At 34.5% G+C, this 22,182-nt stretch overlaps 1 protein-coding gene across 2 annotated transcripts in view; it reads right to left on the bottom strand.

The window, feature by feature from the left end:
- The window catches only part of znf536 (zinc finger protein 536), a 170,757-nt gene extending 162,968 nt beyond the window's left edge, over positions 1-7,789 (bottom strand). For both annotated transcript variants that reach the window (XM_088939052.1, XM_088939054.1), the window contains exon 1: positions 7,715-7,789. The gene's annotated coding sequence lies outside the window, so the exon portion shown is untranslated. The remainder of the gene's footprint in view (positions 1-7,714) is intronic.
- Between the last annotated feature and the right edge of the window lie 14,393 nt (positions 7,790-22,182).

The raw sequence follows: 22,182 nt of genomic DNA, 5'->3' as shown, positions 1-22,182 counted from the left end.
CTATTCATAGCAAGAAAACACATTATAAAATGTAAAACGAAATGATAAATCTGAAGTTATTTACGTTCGAAAATACATGTGCAAGAGAAAGGTCACTATTTGTTAAATCATTGGTCTTTATCCTTGATGTGTGCTTTTCTGCTATACCTGTAAATAAACTTCTGATTTAATGACTGTTTTAAGAATTATTTATCACTGCCATGACTGCATATAATATAACTTTCCAATGAGATTCTTGCACAAGTATATTTATCCTATTTTTCCAAAAGGAGACCGTCATAGACCTAATGATGTTAAGAAACAAGCTTTCTAAAAGACCTCTTTGGAATCCCACTTGGAAATGTGTTTTGGAAGCATTCCTTAGGCTCGAGGACAAATAGTACATGTCACAGATGTACAAATATTTTAGAAAATTATATTTTAAAAATAACCTTTTAACAGCTCTGTGCATTTAAATGGCATTATTGTACTGTTGGAACAGTAGGTGACCCCTACCTTCACAGAAGGATTTGTGTTAAAATCTTGGAATGCTGATTTCTATAAATGTACTAATTCATGTTTTTGCTAGAGCAGTACTTAAAACAGCAATATAGTTACTGTATCTGTCTAAGCAAAAAGACTTTGCTCTCAAATATAGCTTCAAAATGTATGTCATCACAGTTTTAAAAAAAACATGTCTCTGCAAGTAAAACGGATAGGAAACCTAATTAAAAAGGAGGAAAAAAATCTTGTGATTTCTTTACAATGCATGGGTAAACTGGTTGGTTTCTGTTCAAATGTGCAAGCAAGAAACTACCTTGAATTTAAGTCATTAACACTTTTTTCTGGTCACTTTATGTCAAGGAATAGGTTTCAAGAACCTACAAAATTATATAAAATGGTAATCCTTTAAAAAGATAAAAAAAAGATTTACTCATGTTACACCAGAAATCCAGATTTTCCCACTTTACTGAAATTCATATGCTATGTGAAAAAAAATGTTCAATATACTGTCACAGTGAAGTTTATTACAATCTATATTAATACTGAACCTTCTTTTATCAACACAAATACAGAAGTCTGTAACAGCTTATTCAGAACAGTCCAAAGATACGATTAAGTACATCATCCTTTTACACGATCAAGCTCCCTCTCTGGTAAGGAGATGTTAATTCATAGGGCTTGATCTGTCTCGGAGCAGAAAGACGCCAATGCTATCATTATCAGCCAAATCAACCAGGCGTTTAATGGTGGAATCAGGAGACATTTGCTCTCCACTATCACAGTGACATCATTACTGAAAGAATCAACAGCAGGCAGAGCCTTGTCCACAGGGGGCAGAAAAACAATATAGCAGTAAAAGATATGGCCTCTTGTAATGAAATTAAAATATGCACTTGAAAACATACCTTTGGAAGCTCTGCCTATCCTTACATTGTGATAAAACTTTCCAACTACTGTATATGCCTAGGGAAAAAGAAAAACAACTCTGCTTTAGCTCAACAGCAGCAGAATGCTACTTAATGCCATACCCCCCTCTTATATCTAATACTCACCTGTGAAACATTTTGACATGTGAGCTTCTCCTACATTTCTACAACAGTGATGTTTTGGCTGTTTGATATTGTCTCTTGATAAAAAAATAATCAGCTTTGTTAATATCCATGTTTAACCTCTGAGCTCGATTAGGAACACTCACCCCCTAGTTACAGGCCTCTCATGCAGGCACTTCTAAATGGATCCTCTTTTGCGATGTCACTTTTTATGCCAGAATTTTTTTTTAATGATAGGCCCTTCAAAGCTAGCCAAACTGCAGGTTAAATAACATTTCATTTACTGTGACACTTACATTTAATTGAAAACGGTAATATCAGCTTTTTAACCTTCTGCTGCTAGAAAAAAGAGAAAAACAAGTATAATTTAATTACCCATAAAAAAAGCATCCTCAACATTCTAAACAATCTTTAATAATTATGCACATGTTGCTCCTGACTCCTGACATGTAGTCCCCTGACATATAATCCATTATGGAAAAAAACTGCTAAAATGCTATACTAAAACAGAATCATAACCATACTCTACAAGCCTAACTGCTTTGGATTAGAAATTGTCAAAATATTTGCAAGAGAAGAAGTCTAAAAGATGATCACACTGCAGTCTACAAAAGACTCATCTTCCTTGTGTAACAAGTATACGATATGAGTGTAGACAGAAAACCTAAAATCCCCGAGGCTAAAAAAATCCTGCTATTGTAGTAATAACCCGTGAGACCAGTTTAGGAATGTACAGCTTTCAGAAGCACTTCTCATCCTATTTGTAGTTATGCTATTGATGTACGGTGCAGGTCACTTACTTTGCAATAAGTTCAAATCCTTTAAAAGGAAGCACAACTTCTCAACAAAATTTTGTTCCCTGCAATGTTTTTTTCCACAAGGCAAGTTTCATTAAAGATCCAATTATGCAAATCAAGTCCAGGAGAGGCAGTGAATATGCAGTATAATAGTGTACTGTAATAGTTCAATACAATATACTGCACTGGGCAGATTTACGAGGCAACATAACTGGTACGCCTCCATCCTTTTCAGAAACCTCTTGATCTTAATTAAAGGTGCAGTGTCCTCTTTTCAAACAGCCATCTTGTAGAAACCCGTTAAAAGCAGACAATCCGCAGTAATGGCAACTGGTTGCAAACTGCAAAAGATTTCTGGGGATATATGGTTAACAAAACAGTGAACAGTGCTGTTACCTGATCCCTCATCAATCACACACCCTTAATTAAAGTTGTTTCAATACTACATGTATTCAGTCCTATTTCAAGAAAGAATGACTCTAAAGGAAATGGCAAAATTCTGAGACTTAAATCCAGTGATTGATGCGTGCTTGCCTATTTGCGTAAATCTCTTGTCTAAAATGACATGGCTGTAATTTGTGCTCCTCAAAAGATCAAAGCAAGTTATTTAAACACAATGTATTACATATTTTAAATCCAAATTGGCCTCTTTAACAAAGACAAAAAATGTTGTCAACCACAAAAATAGGTTTTATTATGGCACTAGACATTTCTTTCATAACCTACAAATTCTTTGTTTTAAAAGAAATATCCAAATTGATCAGAGAAATACATTTAAAAAAACTACCATCAATCAAAAGTAAATCTTTTCTGGGGAGTTTTGTGGGGAGCTGAAGAAACTTTAGAACCCATTCATCTAGAAAAATGGCATGGTCAGACTGTTAACTACTTATCTTTTTCAAGGTTGTGCAAATGGTTCCAACTTAACTCCTTCAATTATTAAATAACAACATCAATCCAGCTCTTCAGGCTGGCGATCATATTGATCTTTCTGTAAACTCAAGGGAAAGGGAGAAACGAGTCTGGTATAACTAAACTGAGAATTACACTGAAACTGCATTGACTAACCTATCCCGGCTTTACTTTGTAAACTATAAGGGGAACAAAACAGACAAGGATCCTACAACATTTTTTACATCTAACAATTGTATACAGCACTTGGACTCTAAAGACATCTATGGAAAGCACATCGTTATGACGTTTGTTTTTCTTTGGTCTATTTGTTTAGCTGCATTGCTGCAAGTGTCTATATTAAAGTTTTACCTTTCTTCGTATATTTTAGAGCAAAGGACTGTAAATACCCTTTACACGTTTTTCACATTCTTTTAATGCCAAGACAAGAACTATCAATTCCTCCAAAAGATTTTCCTCTCACCACCCCAAAACAGAGACATTTAATATGCTCTACACCTGTGTGTTACACAGACTGAGTTCAAGCATCTCTTATCATTAGGACAAGCAGCAGTTATTCAGTTACCATTCAAATCCTTGCTTCTCATAACTCAACCTGAAAAGATTTCAAGAACAGAGGTTCCTTGTGAAAACTGTAGTATGGTATTTCCTCTGAGATTGCTTAAATTGCTTAAATATCTCTAATTTAAGCTTATTACACTGTGATACCATTTTGTTCACTTCCTTACTCCATGTGTGATTGGGTTATTATGGAATGTCAGAACTTTAATAGCAAAAAATCTTATTCGCTAAGTACACGATCACTGTAAATTGTGATTTGAAATAAGAGGCAAGGTAAAGAAAAGAAAAACAGTATGAAATCGCACTCATAATCTTTGCTTGCGAAAAAAACAACAAAAGAATATCATGATGCCTTGGCTCTTACAATAGAGACAGAATGAAAGATGACTGATCGTTACCTTTAGAACCATAATAGAGTAACAACAGTCCATCCCTATCAGCTGTGATTGATTGCTCTCTGATTGATCATTTAAGGCGTACTTCTTAGGTGGGTGATACATACATTACAATAAACAACTGGTTATAATGTTGAAGAAGCAACGTTCATCCATCCAAATAGTTCTGGCGAATAAGTAAGGTGAGATAGGGGATGGGAGTTTGAGGCATTCAGGATTCACCAAGGAAAAAAATATTTCCCATCTCAGAGGAATTTAAATTCTTGTCAGTTTCTTCACCACTACCAAAATGCATCCAGAATTGTACACATTACACTTTCTCTTGCCTTAAATTGTAGACATGCAGTATAGTAGTTAATTTTCTTTTGAAACATTCTATATTGGGGGGAATTCCAAGTTGCCACTTCTCTAATGATATAATTTATGGCTCCGATGAACACCGTCCCTTAAACTTTTAAGGAAACACAGATTTTATAGTTAAGTCATAGTATGTGACTTGAAGGACTTAATGCTTCACATCCAGCTGTGATTTGGGTGTTAAGGCAGCCATTTCCTTTCGAGAATGCACACATAAAATTTGAATCTATTTTCTGATTTTCTTTTATCCAACTATCAAATTAGTGTGATGGGTATGGACAAGATCAGGTCCATACAGGTAAAAGCCTTACACCTTAACAGCCAGTTGGGATCCACTACACATATCAATTAATAACTAATCTCTAGCCTTTCCAGTGATTCCACCCCATGGAAGCCTGATTGTCTTGTGCATCTGGAAGACAATTTCAACCAATTAAAGTCTGTAGAATCAGTTAAGTGTGGAATGGCTGTTTGATCACGTCTCTGCACTAGACGCACTTCACTGGTTTCAGATTGACTGTGTTAAAGGTAGCCTAGGTACAGTACATTTCTTACTTTTTTAAGTTACCTATTTCATGCACTAGTTCAAGTCAGCATCTTCAGTTTACAATGGAATGAATAAAGGCAACATAATGTCTAGTTTCAAGATAACCACTAAAGAATTAGTTTATGTATATCTTATAATTGTGTAAAATATGACAAACGATATTCAATCTGTTATATTTGTGGGCTCTTATGTGTTTTCCTATTTGTGTCAAAAGATATAGAAGAGTTCTTTAATGCCGTAGATGTGGTGAAGAGGCATTCTTTTCTGTTATTGTTATTCATGTGTATGTTTTATGCATATACCCTAGTTATATTTCAATAGCATTCACTTATAAGACAAGATTTATAACATATCAATAAAAAGTGATCTGGTACACTCTTTAATATAATAAGATTTAAATTAAAACTACAGTAACATTATTCTGTTAAGTTGTTTTTTTTTCTACAATGATCTCTCACACATATGTTTAATGGCAGAACAGGTTAGGTAAATGAGAACCAGAAAAAAACAGATAAAGAATAGATATACAGACACATCCGGACAACAACATTTCTTGTTTTCACACATCCTTTAACTTTCTTTCCTTTAGTATATAAAGCACTGTTAATATGCAAATTTATAAATAGTGTGGTATAAAATGTGAAAACCCACAATTTATCTATCCTGGTTCAGAACAGCATAACAGTGGGTTTGGTAACATCTATCCACCCCATATCACATTACTCAATAGATTTATCTTCAGAAACCACTGCATCCTTGTTGGCAACTAATTGTATATTGTATATGTTGTTACACTCAGGTAAATGCTGTGTAAATATGTTGAGACAGTTTTATATCAAGTACATATAATGTAGCGTAAGGAGGCATTTTTCAGAAATAGTAGGTCAAGGGTGGCATTTCTAGCTTTTCAAACTAAACTGACTCTTATCCATCGCAATTTCTAGCGAAATAAAAAATGAAGAGCTGACAAAAATGTCTACGCCCAGAGACACAATTACAGACATAATATCCGCCTAACAAATACCGTTAAACAATGACTACCATTTACATATACATCTGCACACGCTATTCGTCCATTTCCTTTAACAATGAATATAAGGAAAAAACAGTTATCTAATTTCAACTTTGCGGAAGATGTACAAAAGTAAAACAATTAGATACGCATTGTTTAATGTTGCATGGAGCAGTATCCCCTTACAAGCATTGTGTCATTTTAAGTTGCTATCAAGTAGCCTCGCAGCACAACATGAGAAAAAATCCATCTTTAAAAAGAGATCTGTTCCCCAAACTAACTCAAGGTGAGGTTATTCTGAAGGAGGATCCGTGTAACACCTGCATATCCTACAATGAAGTTCCGAATTAAAAAGAGTTTAACTGTCACTTCCCAACGTTTTAGTATTTTCTAATTATTATTTGTAAAACTGCAACAGATGGGTGCATTGAAATCTGGATTTTATCCTATTCATCATCAAAGAAAAGCTCTTTTCATAAAAATGTGATGTGCCCCGCCTACGACTTTTTTCTCAATACCTCATTCCTAACAAACTTACTGATAACGTTACATAATAGCGTTTAAACAATCGTATGTTTTTTTTTAACTTTATAAATAAAGAAAAGCGCACGTTACTCTTTGCTATAGCCGAGATTACTGGACTGATTGCTAATGTGGTTCGCTAAAAACCCCAGACTCACCCCCGGTTCTGTAAAACATGTCATTTCACATTCAATTAATACCGCAGTCTTGGAAGCTCTTTCCGTTCAATCGTAAAGATATACAGTAGTTACTCTCCGTATCCTTGTAACTTTTTTTCCAATAACATTATCATTACCTCAAGCTACTACAGTTGCAAGTGAAGCTAATTCGCTCGTTTTTTATTCCTTAGCGATATTCTTGTTATTGTTTTCCTGATAAAAAGGTTTTAAAACCTGATATGACATTTACTTCTTAGTTGTTGAATGCCATAACGTTCCTCAAAGCATAATGCAGGGCTTCTATTCATAAGAGGTCGATCACAGCACAAAATGGCAGGTCTCTCAGGCACTTCCATCTCACAAGTTTTGACACATGGCATGCACCAGATAACTTTGATCCTAATTTTTCAACAATCTGTATTCAGGTTAGCTGAAATCCTGAACAAAACCCCTTGGGGTATTCCGAGAAAGTTTGCAAAGAAGAATCTAAAGAGGAAAGTTTTTATCCCCCGCCTCAGAGGCAGTATAGTATCCGGTGCACATCATATTAATAGCGGGGGAATGATAACTTTTGCTTCAATCTAAGGCAGTATTAATTAAATATTTAACTCTCTAAGAAGTAACGATTTTCAAAGACAAAAAAGAACCTCAGATTTCTTCGGAGTAAGTTCTACAGCGCCGTGCAATGGCTTCTCGGTTGCTTTCATTATTTTTCTGCTTTTTCCCCTGACAGCTCCGCATGCAAACGTCACTGCTATGGATATTTAATTATACTGTATTTTTTAATCACGGTGGAAAACAGGCCCCACTGTGATGGTTTAAGAGAAACAAAAATAGTCCAAACTGACTTTAAAAGCGCAGAGACGCTGCCAGAAAACCCATTCGAAAGGCTAAAATAGTCTAAAGCTGTGCACTTCTTACCTTAAAATTTTAAAGCAACGCGTAGAAGAAACTCCTGCACGTAAACGAAGCGTTGTAAAAGATTGTGTTCAATGAATAATGAAGCATGTCCACATGATTGACTTGATCATTTTCTTGCGCTGAGGGGGAAAAGTGTGCTTCGGACCTGTTACGATTGTCCACTCCAGAATGCCCTTCTAACTGTACCCAACACATCCCGAGTGGAGAGTGTATTATTTTATTCTGTCTCTTTTCAGGATAAACGTGTTCATTGATACTGATCACCCAGCATCACAAGACATTTCCATCTTTCAGCTTGGACTCCCCCTATCTGGTAGGTGAAATGCATTGTACCATTAAAAAAGCACTCCATTGTCGTCTTCGGCATAATTCACAGCAACTAGATAGGTCTTGCGGCATTTAGCTTTGATGAGCCAAAAGCTCAGCCCTTGATATAATAACCTACACAGAATAATCTCTAATCGTCCATTTTCCCCTGTGTAGCAACTGAAAAAACATTTACCACAGCGCAGCTTGGTCCTGACCTTGAGCTCCTGTAAACACACTTATTAAAATCTGCCTATTCTCTAAGAACCCACTCACATTGTCAGTCTTGTTATTCAGACACACAGCGAATCATAAGGCTTTGATACCTGCCGTCTCAAATGTAGTAATCGCTTCTGTCTTAGTAAAGATATATGATAGTTAAAATAGCCTTTCTTACCTTTTCTGATAACTATTTCAAGTCTGTTTTCTTCCAAAAAACTCCAGGGTAAATCTTTGAAGACAGCGCGTCCCAAGCATCAGTCACAGCTCCAGCGTTTAAGAGAAGTAATCAGCGATAAAATGACGTTGATCTGCACTGTAACCTTGTGGCGTATTTAATGTAAATAAGCCAGTTATGTTGCCAATCGTATGCATACAAACGCAAAAGGTCCAGTGAAGAGCATTTTTTATATTCCCTTACGAACAAGCTGTATTCAAATGCCTTACTTAGAAGGAGCGCTGTTTTGAAACAATAGAAAATGCCAATCTGTTTGTAGAAATATGATTTTAATTAATCACGTAGCTAGCTATAAAAATTAGCACGCCGCAATAAACTTAAAAATGGGAAAAGATGCTACAGGGATCGCGCTCGTTCAAAGCTCCAAAGCAACTTGAAAATTAAAGGTGTTTTGAGGGGCTTTTCGATTTAGACATAAAACTTTTTCTGCACAACTTCAGAAGCGTTTTGTTCGTAAGGCAATATGCAGTTCTACAGAGCACACAACAAAATGTTCGCCTGTGGATGGTATGATGGGGTATGTTTCTTCGGGAAAAAAAAGCTGAATAATGCAATTACAGATTCAGTGTCCCAGAGTTGACAAAAGCTAGAGCTTCAATAGACTCTTTGTTATGGGATTATATAATGATTGTGGTGTAATTATGGGAAAAGGATTTGGTAATAATAAAAAAGTATCAAAATACACCAATAGACAGCTTGTTTTAAAGAATATGCCTGCATGTGACATTAGGACGTTGATAACAAACAAGAAGGATTTGAAAAGGTTGACAAAGGAGAAAGACAGTGATGCGCATGATTAGAGGCAATGCAGACGGATTGATTATTCAAAATGTCGAGCCACAGGGACACTTTAAACATTGATTCAGGTAAAACTAGATTCTCAATAAATCAGGGCTGAAATTAGCTCCCGAGGGGACCGCTGACAAACACCGTTTTTACTTTACATATACAATACGTGGTAGGAAAATGTTCCCATTGCGCTTTCAGCTACAAGAATTGCGCTCATGGAACACTCAGAATACTCTGACTGGCATTCAGTTTTAATCTGTTCCCCCTGTTCTTCTTCAAATTAATTAAAAAAAGGGGTTTTCACCACTTCAATTTTCATTTTTGATTCCCTCCAATAACATGACCACCTACCTGTGGAGGCAATTAAGTGTGATTATTTTATAGGAACTTAAACTCTTCAGGATGGGGGACGCTAAAAAGCTAGTTGGAAACAACAACAGCAAACACCGTTTGGGTAGTTTACAATGTTTATAAAATATTGTTTGCAGTGTAGTCGGCATTTATTTATTTATTTTCTAGATAGGGGTTCCCATTAAAGCAAAATGGATTTAAAGATTACTTTAAAAGCTCATGGAATAAAACTGATGTCGTCTATTTTCAGTAGACAGTACATCCTTTACAAAAAAAAAAGTCGTTCACAGTCATTATTCACTATGAAAATCAGATTCCCATGCCTCCACTTAAATGTTTAGGAATTCAGGCTGCATTTTCCAGTTTGATGTGTATGAAATTCTTTTTTGAACAAATTCCAAAATAAAAGTTTGTCTCTAAAGAAATTAGCATAACCATCCCATCAATAATATCGCTATCTCTATGGGAATGATAACTGAAGCAGTAGGGGTGTCCCTTTTTCCAATTCTTCATGGATCAACTGAGTATTTTCAGATTTCTTTTGAACTTGTTATAGCAAGTCAAGTGATTCTTTATCAGTGACAGCCTTCACAAAGAAACGGGGCTGAGAAAGCAGGTCAAAAGGAAGTAGCCATATGGACTTAAACATGCAAATTTAAACAATATACTTGGGGGATATCCAATATATATAGCTACCGTTTGCAAACAGCTAGTATACAATAGTGGCTAACTTTTTTGCATATGTGGAGAAAAAAGTTAATTCGTCTCTGCAGTTTAGCTTCTTTATGAGAATTACCCGCCTCTTTCCCTTTTCCGCTATCTTTTGATTAATATCCAGAATCCGTACGTTATGATGTCTTTGCGACATAAAGTGTCCATGCACTCTGACGGTTTAAAGTTCTACAAGAATATACGCATTTAATGGTATTTTGGATTCTAAATGATGTTTCTATACTATGACAAACTAAACAGAGAAAGAAAAAAGGGCGACAACAAGCAAGATCCCCGTTTCTTCACACATTTTTTTCATGCATTATGCCGGTTGATAAAGACCTTGAAGTTATTTAAAGGATCTTCTGGCGCATGCGAAGATCACGCATCGTTATTATTTGTTTCCAACTTTATCGTCTTTTTTAACCATCAACAATGCTCTTGTTCAAGATAAATGACATAAGTAATAAATCATGTATAGTTATTTGCATTCGGGTTCATCCTGAAGTTCTTCAAGCAACAGGTGTTGCAGGAGAGCTGGACTTGAAACAGACTCAGTCCCAAGGTCAAGTGTTTAAACGTGACACTATTCAATGCGGATTTGGTTATTAAACGGCCATTCCCTTAGATGACTTCTTTTTTCATTAGTATACTTAGCTAATTTGTAGTGGGTACAAATTAAATTTGTATCTTTAAAAGTTCTTGTGTAAGTTTTCTTTCTGAAACTGTAACAAGGGCAATATTTTTTTCCTGCTCTGTACAACTTGTTTCTAAATTGGTAACAAACTCCCATTTTATAAAATTGGTAACACTTATGGAAAGGCGAATATGTAGTTTCCAGAAAATGACAGATATTATAGATTATTTCGTACTGCTCTTTTTTCTTAAGCAGTTTTGTTAGAGTAGTATTCCCTGAGGTCATACCATTCTAATACAACTTGCTGCAACAGTACCCAAGTCATTTTATTAACATTACTGCTTCTGTACAACTGCAAAGTCATAATAAATTAAGCTGCTTCTCAATTTTATGCAAAAAGTAAACATAACAAATAGTTGGTTGTAGAAAGGATTAGATAACCAGAAAATTAGAGAAGTTTCTTAATGTGGCACTAAGATCCCAAACCTTTATTTATTGTTTTGATATTCTGTTCAGTACTTAGCAGGATGTCCCGAAACATTAAGTTTAAATTTATATTTATGAAAGACTTTTCTACAATTCTACAATAGTTGTGAGTTTGACATGATATAATCAACAAATTCCATTAAAGCGAAAAAAAACTAAATCTAAAGAAGAACAATTTACATATTTCAGTGTATACAGACATTACAAGGTTTTCTCAAACTTGTGGTAAAATCATTCTTAGGCTTTCTTCTGGCACTGCCTTTGTAAATGTAATTTAAAAGAATAACTTAAAAAATCAGCTTCCAAATGTTTCTGCTGTATAGTTTTCACTCTTAGGTTTGAATTAGTTGTTGTTCCTTCCTGTACTATATATCAATATGTTTCTTACTTCACATACATTTCTTTTTTATACCTTTTGCCGATTCCTAGCTATCAGAATGCTGAAACAAAATAAAATAAAAGGAGAAAAATAGAAAGGCCGTCATTGGGAGTTTAGAACATATTACTGTAGATTTTAATGACTATTTATAACATGGTTCTGCTTCTACAGTGTTGTTGGTTGTAATCCAAGAAACCATGCTTCAAAACAGATACAGTACTGTTCACTTTCAAATGAATTAAGATGTTATTCCATCTGCCCTTTTTTGTGTACTTTTGGATGTATCAGAAGACTGTTGCCTGTGTCATCTATGGAGAAGTATATTTCTTTGCTGCTTGGTTTTGTTTGTTGTTTTTCAAAAGCGCTACAACCAACTTAAATCAATAGACAGTATACAAGTAACTGCAATACTTTAAGCATTGGAATAAGCTTTATTTTTACATACTTTGGTTTCAAAGGGTAATGTACCTTTCATTGAAATTGAAAATCTGTATCTGGAAAGTAGGTAATCTTCACAGGTTCCTCAAAAAGTGATGATGGTCTTTTGTCTGACATGTAATGTACTATTCCCACAAAGGATCTATGCAAAAGTGAAAAAAATTAAGAGCACTCGTTGTTTGGGAAAGTCTGTATATTTTCAAGGTTCATAATAAATTCACTTACTGTCCAAGGTGAAGTGGAGTGTTTCACCAAAAGGAGGAAAAATCAAATATACTGTACTTTTAAGCAAACAAACGTAAAATATGTTATGATATAAATTGACTATGCTCTTGGTATGAAATGACTATATTTGGTTGTTACAGTATAAGATAAAACAGTATCCTTGGACTTTACTTGCTTGGCTGTGATTTATTTAATTCAAAATGTGTCATTATGTAGAATCACATTCTGTTGCCATAAAAGCAACTGACTAATTTTGGGAAAGTACATTGAAACATGACTGACACTTGTATAAAAACAAATAAAACAATAAATTGATATAAAATTGTGGTTCAATGAAATGTTAAAATTTCAATCCACAATTTTACCACTTTTGATAAAAGTACACAGATTTAAAGATGAAACTTTCCTCAGTACATTTATATTTTAATACCAATCTGAAACCTTTTTCAGCACCTTGCTTTAAATTGTACTTCCAATTCAGAACACTCAATGATACAGTATGTATAAGTTGTCTGCCATAAGTGGAATGATACTAATTTAAATCATCTGAATCAAAACTTCTACAGTAAATAAAAACATCTAAATGAAAACATCTGACTTGAATTGATTTCTAAACAATGTTCCACACAAGGGACTTAATAATGACTGCTGCTTAAAATATCCACATACTGTATCTGCATGTTTTCCTGTAACAAACTCCTTTTATGCCTTGGAAAAAAAACATAACAAGTAAATTTTAGTAACCTTCTTATTTAATTCTTATTTATATTAGAATGTAACAATGGCATTTTCAATGTGACTCTTTTATCATGTCATTAGACTGGGGAATATACATGTCTTGTGCAGTGTGACCCTCTAGGAATCCAACTGGAAGTAAACACCTAAGCCCTTCTTAAATTGATAAGCTTAAAGGTGCCACACGAAAAGAAATTATCATCAGAAGGGATTATCAGGATGATCTCGGCTACCTTTCAGCTAGCTACTGTGCTACTAATTCTTCCACCATTCAACCAAACTCCATATTTCTGAAATAGGAAGCCATCATTTTTTACTATTATCTATCAATTGGTTTCTAATCACAATAATGGGCTGAATGCCATTCGTGACCAGCCATTAACGACCTCCATGGGAGCATTAACAACCCTCAGTTATGCCTTGGGCCGTTAACTATCTACAGGCGCTTGTTAATGGCTGAGAATGACCTCCTTGGTGACTATTATTGCTTAATTAGAACTTTTAGACAGTCTGAGACTTTCATGTCTTTAACTGCCCGGACACTCTTATAGCTTTTTAACACTTAGACCACGGTGTCATGATGTTTGAAGCCTGTGTGCTTATCAACCCCATCTCTGTCACACTGAATTGTATTGGATCCATGGACAGCAAATTGACAGCATGAGATGTTCTTTTGCGCTACTGTGATAAACTCCAGACCCTCATATGTGCCTCCTCTATATCTATATTTATCATTTCTAATCAACATAACATGGGATGTATTAGGTTAAGAAAAAGTAGTTTGGGGGGGTTTAAAATTTCAAATTAGTTTACATAACTCCACACTATTCTTTTATCTGTTGTATATATTGAAGCATGAATGTTGACGCAACACTTTAATGACCTACAATTCCATACAATTCATTCTAATCTGCTGCACAGATGTTGATGCTTGCCATGTAAACATAATTAATAGGAGTTCTATATTTAATATCACAGTAATCACAATGTTAACATCATGCACATATTTTCCAGAGATGTGAAACTCCTAACGGGTCATCAAAACCTCTTTAAAAGGAATCATGATATCCTAACAAATGCCTTAATGCACTTCATTTGTATTTCATCACTTTAAGAACATTCCTAATATGGTCAAATTAAGGAAGGCGGTGTGTAATATCAAAAGCTTTGTGAAATCCAGAGGCAAAGAAAAAAATGGACTGTAAAAGTGCACTTCAAAATGAGAAAGGAAAAATTTGACGCATGTGACTGACATGAAGAGAGACAGTATGAGGGAGTGTAGAAGGTGCTGCATTTAAAGACATTATGGATGTCAACTAGCAGTTCACTGGCAGTGTTGCCACCAGCTCTCTTAACACCACATTGAATGTAGTGGTAGAGCTGTCCTTGTAATTAGTGTTAATTGCCTGGAGGACTTAGAGATAAGGTCTCTGTCAAAAGTCCATTTTGCACTAGATGTTTTATCTGCACTTAATAATCAACACCATCAGAGCCAAGAGTTGCACATGAACTCCCCCAATTGACATTCACATACAGACCAGCTAATGCCTATAATTTCTACTGCTGCAGTGTACAGCTAAGCTACAGGATGTCTACAAGTAGTCCTCTCTCCCAAAGAGATGTCAGGGATTCTATATTTTCATTACTATTTGCTAAGCATTATGTAGTGTAGTTAAAATTGCCATATTGAATGTTTTTCAGTGTTACACGTTTAAATTGTTGTACATGTTTCTTCCACAAATTAATATGTTTGCAGTTGCAATGCAGTATGTCAGCAGTACTTACTTGTTCCATTCTGCTGTCCCTAAAAATCCCTTAGCAAAAGCTTCATTTTTCTTCTAATCGTCTTGGGAGAACTACATATTAAAACAGAGATTTAAGGATAGCATTTAATGGTGGAGTTACCAGTCAAAGGCACTTCTGGTTACTACAGTGTGCATTCTGGAGCATTTTTATCTAATTCTTTTACAAACATTATTTCAACCAGTTAAATATTTTCAGTTGCAATATGAAGGAACAAGTGCTAAAATGGAATAGACTAAAAAGGGCACAAGTTTAGTATCGTTATTCATAGAATCCCCTATTGGCTCATATGACAATCACATTTTGTGTAGGTTGGTAGCTGGATCAAACTTGAATTGTTGGGTTGAGAATTTTGGCAATGTAGTGAGGAATGGGCAATCTAGATTGCTTATTAAAAAGTAGAGAAACAACACAGAAAGCATTGGATTAAGAAAAAGACAGAGCCAGTATATAGACTGTAATAGCATTCTAAAGAAGTATGATTTACAGATCACTTAATGTGCAAGAGTATTATGCATAAAAGTATATACAAAGGTTAATATTGCAATAATATGTTTCTGGAGGGCATTATAATCATTAGCTCTTCAAAGGCATCGATTAGCAGGTAATGACTTAAATTCCAGAACAAAATGACACATTATTATCATCTGTATCTCAGTCCGGATGCACAGGACAAAAAAAAAGTTAAAAACGGATCCCACAAGACAATTCTGCCAGAACAAAGGGACCCTTTACATCCAACATTTTTTCTTTTCAGAGTTTTATCTGGATTTGCTATTAGGTCAGAGTAAAAATTTCAGTCCATTGTTGTTTGTTCCCTTTTTAAATAGTGTTCTTGTTCTTTTAATATTGCATCCATGTTGTATGTTTGCATCTAAAGTTTCAGATTTTTTTTAAGCTACCTAAATTATTACATTACAGCTGCGTAAAATCTGATGGGCAATTTTCTCCTTTCCTGAAAAAGCAGGACTAAATTACAACTAAAACCATCGTTGAGAATAAGGTACTGTACGGTGACACTAGGCACTTAAATGTGGTGTCAAGATTCCTGACATGAAGAGAAGAATCAAATATCAAAGCTTCACAGACATGAATGCTAGAAACAAATAAATGTTACACCATAGTTGTACGTCTTTATTCAAATGACTTGTTCAGACATCCAAAAAGTTGTTGAGTGACCTTTGAGCTTCACTCCAAACATTTATAATGAGGATTTCTCAGCTATTGACCCTCTCATCAACATTATGAATAATTCAGAGTTATGCTCTTAGTTGTACAGGACAGAAGGAAAGCATGGAGACCTCTGACTTTTGAGTTAGCTATTTTATATTTAATAAGCACTGAACGCTTGGGGCTCCTTTTTAGAATAACTTAATTGGATGCTTGTAACATCAATCATACTATTGTCATCACAGTGACCTTTCATGTAGGTTATTCATAATAAAGAAGATATGAGTTTGTTTTCCACATATCTGTGTGCCTCTTTCATTGCATATTGTATCAAATTTATTGCCTAAACATCATACAGCAGAAAATATAATAACTTCAAGTCTTCCAAGTCATTCATATGGAATTTGATGGAGGCTGCAAATCCTTTCAGAGCCTTGAAGTCATATAATTATTGCAATCCAGACAATTATACATGTTAATGTTTCTCAAAAGTTCCCCTTGAGCTACTACTAGCGGGCTTCCTGGCACTATAGTGGAAATACCCTCAGCGCATCCAAGTATGTTAGTGAGTGCACACTTTGAAAATTGGGCTCAAGGGTTCAACTGAAAGTCTGGATTTTCATTTGTTTAATTCCACAGCCAATACTCGCCAAGTGAATTTTCTCAAGGAAGAACGCAAAGGTAATAGGCAAAGTGCAGAAATGGGTGGGATGGAGCTTCAACGATTTCAGTGCTTTCCTAAAGGAATTCAAGCGGTGAGTAATGGAGTTTAAATAAATTGCGCACTTAAGATTTGAGTTTAATTGTAAAATATGTAAGAAAAAATTACCTATAGGTTAATTCCATCAACCTTGACACCTCAGAGGATACTGAAGCTAAGGCTAAATTCTCGGTTGGGTTGAAGCACAGATTTGCCCATGACAATTTCTAGGTTTTCCACAAATACTCCCTCACCTCTTTGTCTTGGAGATCTATCCCAGTGGGGTATTGATTAATAGGATATTTCCTTAAGCCTTATTTGAAATTGTTTAAAGGGTACATGGTTCAGTAGTGTGTACACACAGTGTAGTATTTACTGTAGATCTAAATTAAGTTGTTTAAATGTAGTTTAATACCATCATACATGAAAATATGTCCATCATATGTAAAACTAAGATAAAAACATGAGAATTTTAAATTTGTTTAACCACAAAAAACACACTTTTGGTTATATAATGGATGGATGGATAGTAATCAAGTAATTGTTTGGACTCTTGTATAACACACTGAAATCATCTCACTGAAATCATCTCAATGATACCTGGTGAGACAAAAAGGTATGCTGTACATCACAATATAGTGCTGTTGAGTCCCTGCTCTCAGTTTTGTATCTCATCTAAAAGACAGAACACAAAGAACTTAAGTGACTTAAGCAGAACTTGAACTAGGAAGCACATACAGTAGTTACAGGTCCTTTGCATTAAGCATTAGACAACCTAGCTTCCTTACCTAACAAACAAGTACTTAGCCTGTAAGAGTGGTGCATCATTTACTAATTATAATCATGTAACAACTTACTTTTTGGTCATCACATGATTTAAATTTGTTTCCTGTGTTTTTTTTGTACTTTTCATGATCTCTACACATAATAATAATAATATTCTAATAATAAAAACATTACATTATTGTCATAAATACATTAACAAATAGACTACTACAATCATAAAGTGCATACAATTGAAATAAGATATTTGCTTTATCCTGGCTAAAAGAAACTTAAGATAAAGCATATTTAATATCCAGTTCACATTGTAAGACAAAGCTTCAAACAGCACTTAGGTTTTCTCAAGAGGTAATACCTTAGTCTTTGTCTAAAGTCAGTTTCATGGACTTTAACTTTAATAATATAAATTGAGGGTCACAGATAAATGCACCTTAATAGCTTAAATCTGAAGATTACATCCAGCCTAGTTATTAATGCTTCAAGGTAGTTCTTCCAAAGGTGTTATCTCCAAGAAAATACTTTCCTTTTTTACAGTTCTTTGCATTTTGTCACATTGTGTTAAAATCACTCTGCTTATATACTGGCTACATATAATCACAGTCTGCAGCAAATATGCATGTACATTATTAGAAACAACATTATGCTGTTGACTTGCATTATAGAAAACATTACTAGAGCTTATTGTGCATCTGAATGAGAATGACTTTTCTGACTTATACTCAAATAAACACCTATATAATTTAGACTGAAAATATGAATTTAAAATATGGCCTCAAATTTATGAGCAAGAATGTTTTTTTTTTAAATATTAAGGTGTTGTGCTGGCTTATCCATTAGAAACATTCCATAGCATTCTTCAGTAATGGCAAATGACTGCACAGTTGCTCTCCTAATTATGAGAGAGGTAATGCATTTTTTAACAGAACAACATACAGTGTTGGGATGGATACAGATAAAATAATTTATGACAGGATTTTCTTTTGCTTTAAATCAAAATTCAGTAAAGATGCCACATAGATTAATTTTACATGAACTGTTACTGAAAACATCCAGTAAGGCAGTTTATTTAAAATTCTACTAACATTGCAGGGTCAAAATTAAATAACAGAAAAAACAAGACACACCAGAAAGGCAGCTCACCTAAGGCTACTTCCTTATAATCTAAAAGAAGTGACAGACAATGGATTTCAAGTGTTTGACAGGCGGCCCCTTTCAATATTCAGTCAGATCTCAGGAGTTCCATGATCTGCTGTAGCTGAAGTTTCCCTAAAAAGTTTTGTTTTCTTCTGATCATCAGCTGTGATCAAGACTTTGCATGCATGTAGCACAAAAAAGGTATGGCGCTTGCTTTTGATACTGTACATTTGACCAAGGATAATTCAGGCACTTCTCCCTCAAAAGTATGTCGGTTTTTGTGTCGTATAGATCTTTGCTTGTGCATGCCTGGCTGGATTAATTTGTTACTTTACCAAAACAGGGATAGTGTTTCATCAACATATCAATCACTAGGTCACCTCCAGCCCACCCACAACTTCAGATTGACTGCTATCAGCTCTAGGAGGTTTTCTTTGCAGATGAGTTGCATCCAGGATTTATCATCAGCCTGTGTGAGAAACTGACATATAGATGGCACCTGCACATTACAGTTCGTCTCACTTTATAGTCTTGCTCCAAGTCAAGTCATTTTAAGACCAGACCTACTTTAGGATATTATTCATTTCTATTGCACATTTTTGTTATTAGTTTTATTTATTGTTTATTATTCCTATCTGAAATCCTTCAAGGGAAATGTATAAAATGTACATGGACATGGACAATGTATTCATTCCTACAAAATGTTATCTTTAAATACTAGACCTACTGTAAGCAAAACTGCTATAACTAGTAATACTTAAATCCTCCAATAAATAGAACTTTTTCAGCAACATTTTAGTTTTAAAGAGTAAGTAACGTTCAGAAAACGTTAGCTTCAAACAGCACTTAAGAAAAGAGTATTAAGATTTAACTACATTGTTAAATGTTCCTAAAGAAAATAACAAAAATAAGAATATGTCCAGAATCAAGCAATGAACATAATTTTAAAATAGTGCATTTCTTGAAATGGGGTTTTAAAATTATGTTGCTGATATCAGTTCTTCCTGATAAACAATTGCTGCGTGTTTTGCAGGTGCTTGAGGTGACCAGGACCTAAAAAACAAGTGATTAAATGTCTAATCCAAACAATTGGTTCAATTAATTAACTAAAATCTGAAACATCTGAAATGAAAGACAAAAGGTCTAGCAGCCCTCAAGCAACAAATTTGCCCATCACATTTTGAAAATTGTTATGCCATGAAGATCAACACAGAACCCTGCTGAGTTTTTTTCACACAGTATATTTAAAATTTCAAACCATGCCCTGAGTTTTTAACCAACAGACATAGTTCCCTTAAAATCATTTAACAGCAAATCGTCCATCACATTCATCACCTTATGGAATTGTTAGTGTGCAGTAGAATGCACTTACTCTGGAGCAGTTAGTCCTTCTCATAATATTCTAGTAAAGTTCTAGAGAACTGCATCTTTAAACATAATTTTTTATTAAAGTCAAATTTCATGCAAACACATTTTGGATGTTGTATATTTTCTTAGCATTAGCATGTCATCGCTTTGGATGCAAACTGGGAAAAGTATACCTGTTGAATAGGCCTTGAATTATATTGCTGTAAAGCATCTTTATTCTGAGTCTGCTTTACAAAAAGAGTGTGAATACTGAATAATAATTAGAAGGAAATAAAAGATGTATTATCTGTATTAAGACAGGAATGTTTGAGAGCTATGTATCAGTGAACGTTACTCAAAGACAAACCTCTACTGATGGAAATAATTTGTTGGGCTTTCGTCCTGACAAAACTGCTTCTGCATCACCTGCAATCAATTTGCATTCTACTCTAGACTGATGAACAAGTTTGAAGTTTGGTGATTTCAAAGAATGCTATTTGCCTTTGGGGCCATAATTGGCAATGCATTAACAAAGCATTAATAGAGTGTTAATAACATTGTAGTTCTGATCTCTGCTAATGATAAATAATGTTTATTATCTAAACTCAGATGGTATTCGTATATAGATGTCTTAATAATTTGTAGTTTTATAAAGGTAATAACTTATATGTAACTTAATAAATAAATAAATTACACATTTATAAAGTGTTATTTGCATGTGGATCACATCCCCCAAAGAAACATGCAAAAAGATGAAGAAGGTATAGGGTTTGTCTTAATTTTATTATTACATTTACTACAGTATATATGAGACGTTGCACAATATATACATTTCTTTATAAATAACCTTTATGTAATGTTTGTTAAAATTTACTTAATTGTACGTTAATTCCCCCTAATGCACATTAGTTGTACAATCTAATACAAAGGTAATGGCAACCCCAGAGATGTGAAGCTCCAGATGCAAGGTGAAAGAATAAACTTGTACTGCCTCACTGCTCTCAATACATAATACTTTATAGATTTGCAGTGTATCTGAGAGGTGACTGGGGACCAGCACTGGAAAGATGATTGCATTGTTCTGCCAATTAAAGACGGCATAACTATTCATCTTCTTCTTCCTACACTTATTGAGCTGGGCTCATCTACAAATATCTTCATACAGTATGCAGTACCTTGCTGGTGTGTCTACAGCAGAAGCCATTTTCTAAATATACAAATTCAACCGCACACAACACATTCAACTGCAACCTATAAACCTGCCAACAGACGTACTCAGAATTTTTTATCTATAATGGTTTAATTGAAGAGTATATATAATGTTATATTTGTTTCTGTCTAAATTGAAATTACAATGCAAAGGTTGCTGTTGTTTTATATCAATTTTTTATTCTAAATTGCCTTAAAATATTCCTTGGAGAAATAGGCGTTTCTATTATTTTAAGGACTAAACAAGCAGTATGCAGGGAAAAGCTACACATTCCCTTTAAGAAAAAACTGAATCTATAATAATTATCATGACTGTCTGCAAGAAAGAAAACGCAAGAAAACAACAACAGGAAGTAAGGGTACTGAAACAAAAATCCAAGGTGTTTTAATGGGAAAAAGTCACATTATAATGCATTGTTATATTCAAACGAAACTGTGCTGACTCAGTGTAAACAATCCAGTACACACAAGAGGACCCAAAACTGACTTAACCAGGCCAGTGAGATGACCTACTCGTTCACAAATAAGAATAATTAAGGTACTGGCTCTGTAACCAGAGGCAATGCTATCTATAGGGTTAGTCTGGCAAATTTGACAGATTTTTACCTAGTAATTACACATAATAAAACTAACAGATGGGAGGCCGTCATTCTACTGTATGTAGAATCCTTAAAACTGAGTTACTAAAATTAACAAAGTCATAGTCAACAACCACTAACTGACCCTGAAAAACATAGAGGAATAAAACATTTTTTTCCTTTAATCTGAGAGTTTAATAATGTCAATATTAGTTAGTCTCTTTTCCACT

This window comes from Atractosteus spatula, chromosome 21, assembly GCF_055471065.1.
Source record: "Atractosteus spatula isolate fAtrSpa1 chromosome 21, fAtrSpa1.hap1, whole genome shotgun sequence".
NCBI classification, from domain to species: Eukaryota; Metazoa; Chordata; class Actinopteri; order Semionotiformes; family Lepisosteidae; genus Atractosteus; species Atractosteus spatula.
The sequence above is the reverse complement of the archived record's forward strand: the minus strand, read 5'-3'. Positions and strand labels throughout refer to the sequence as shown.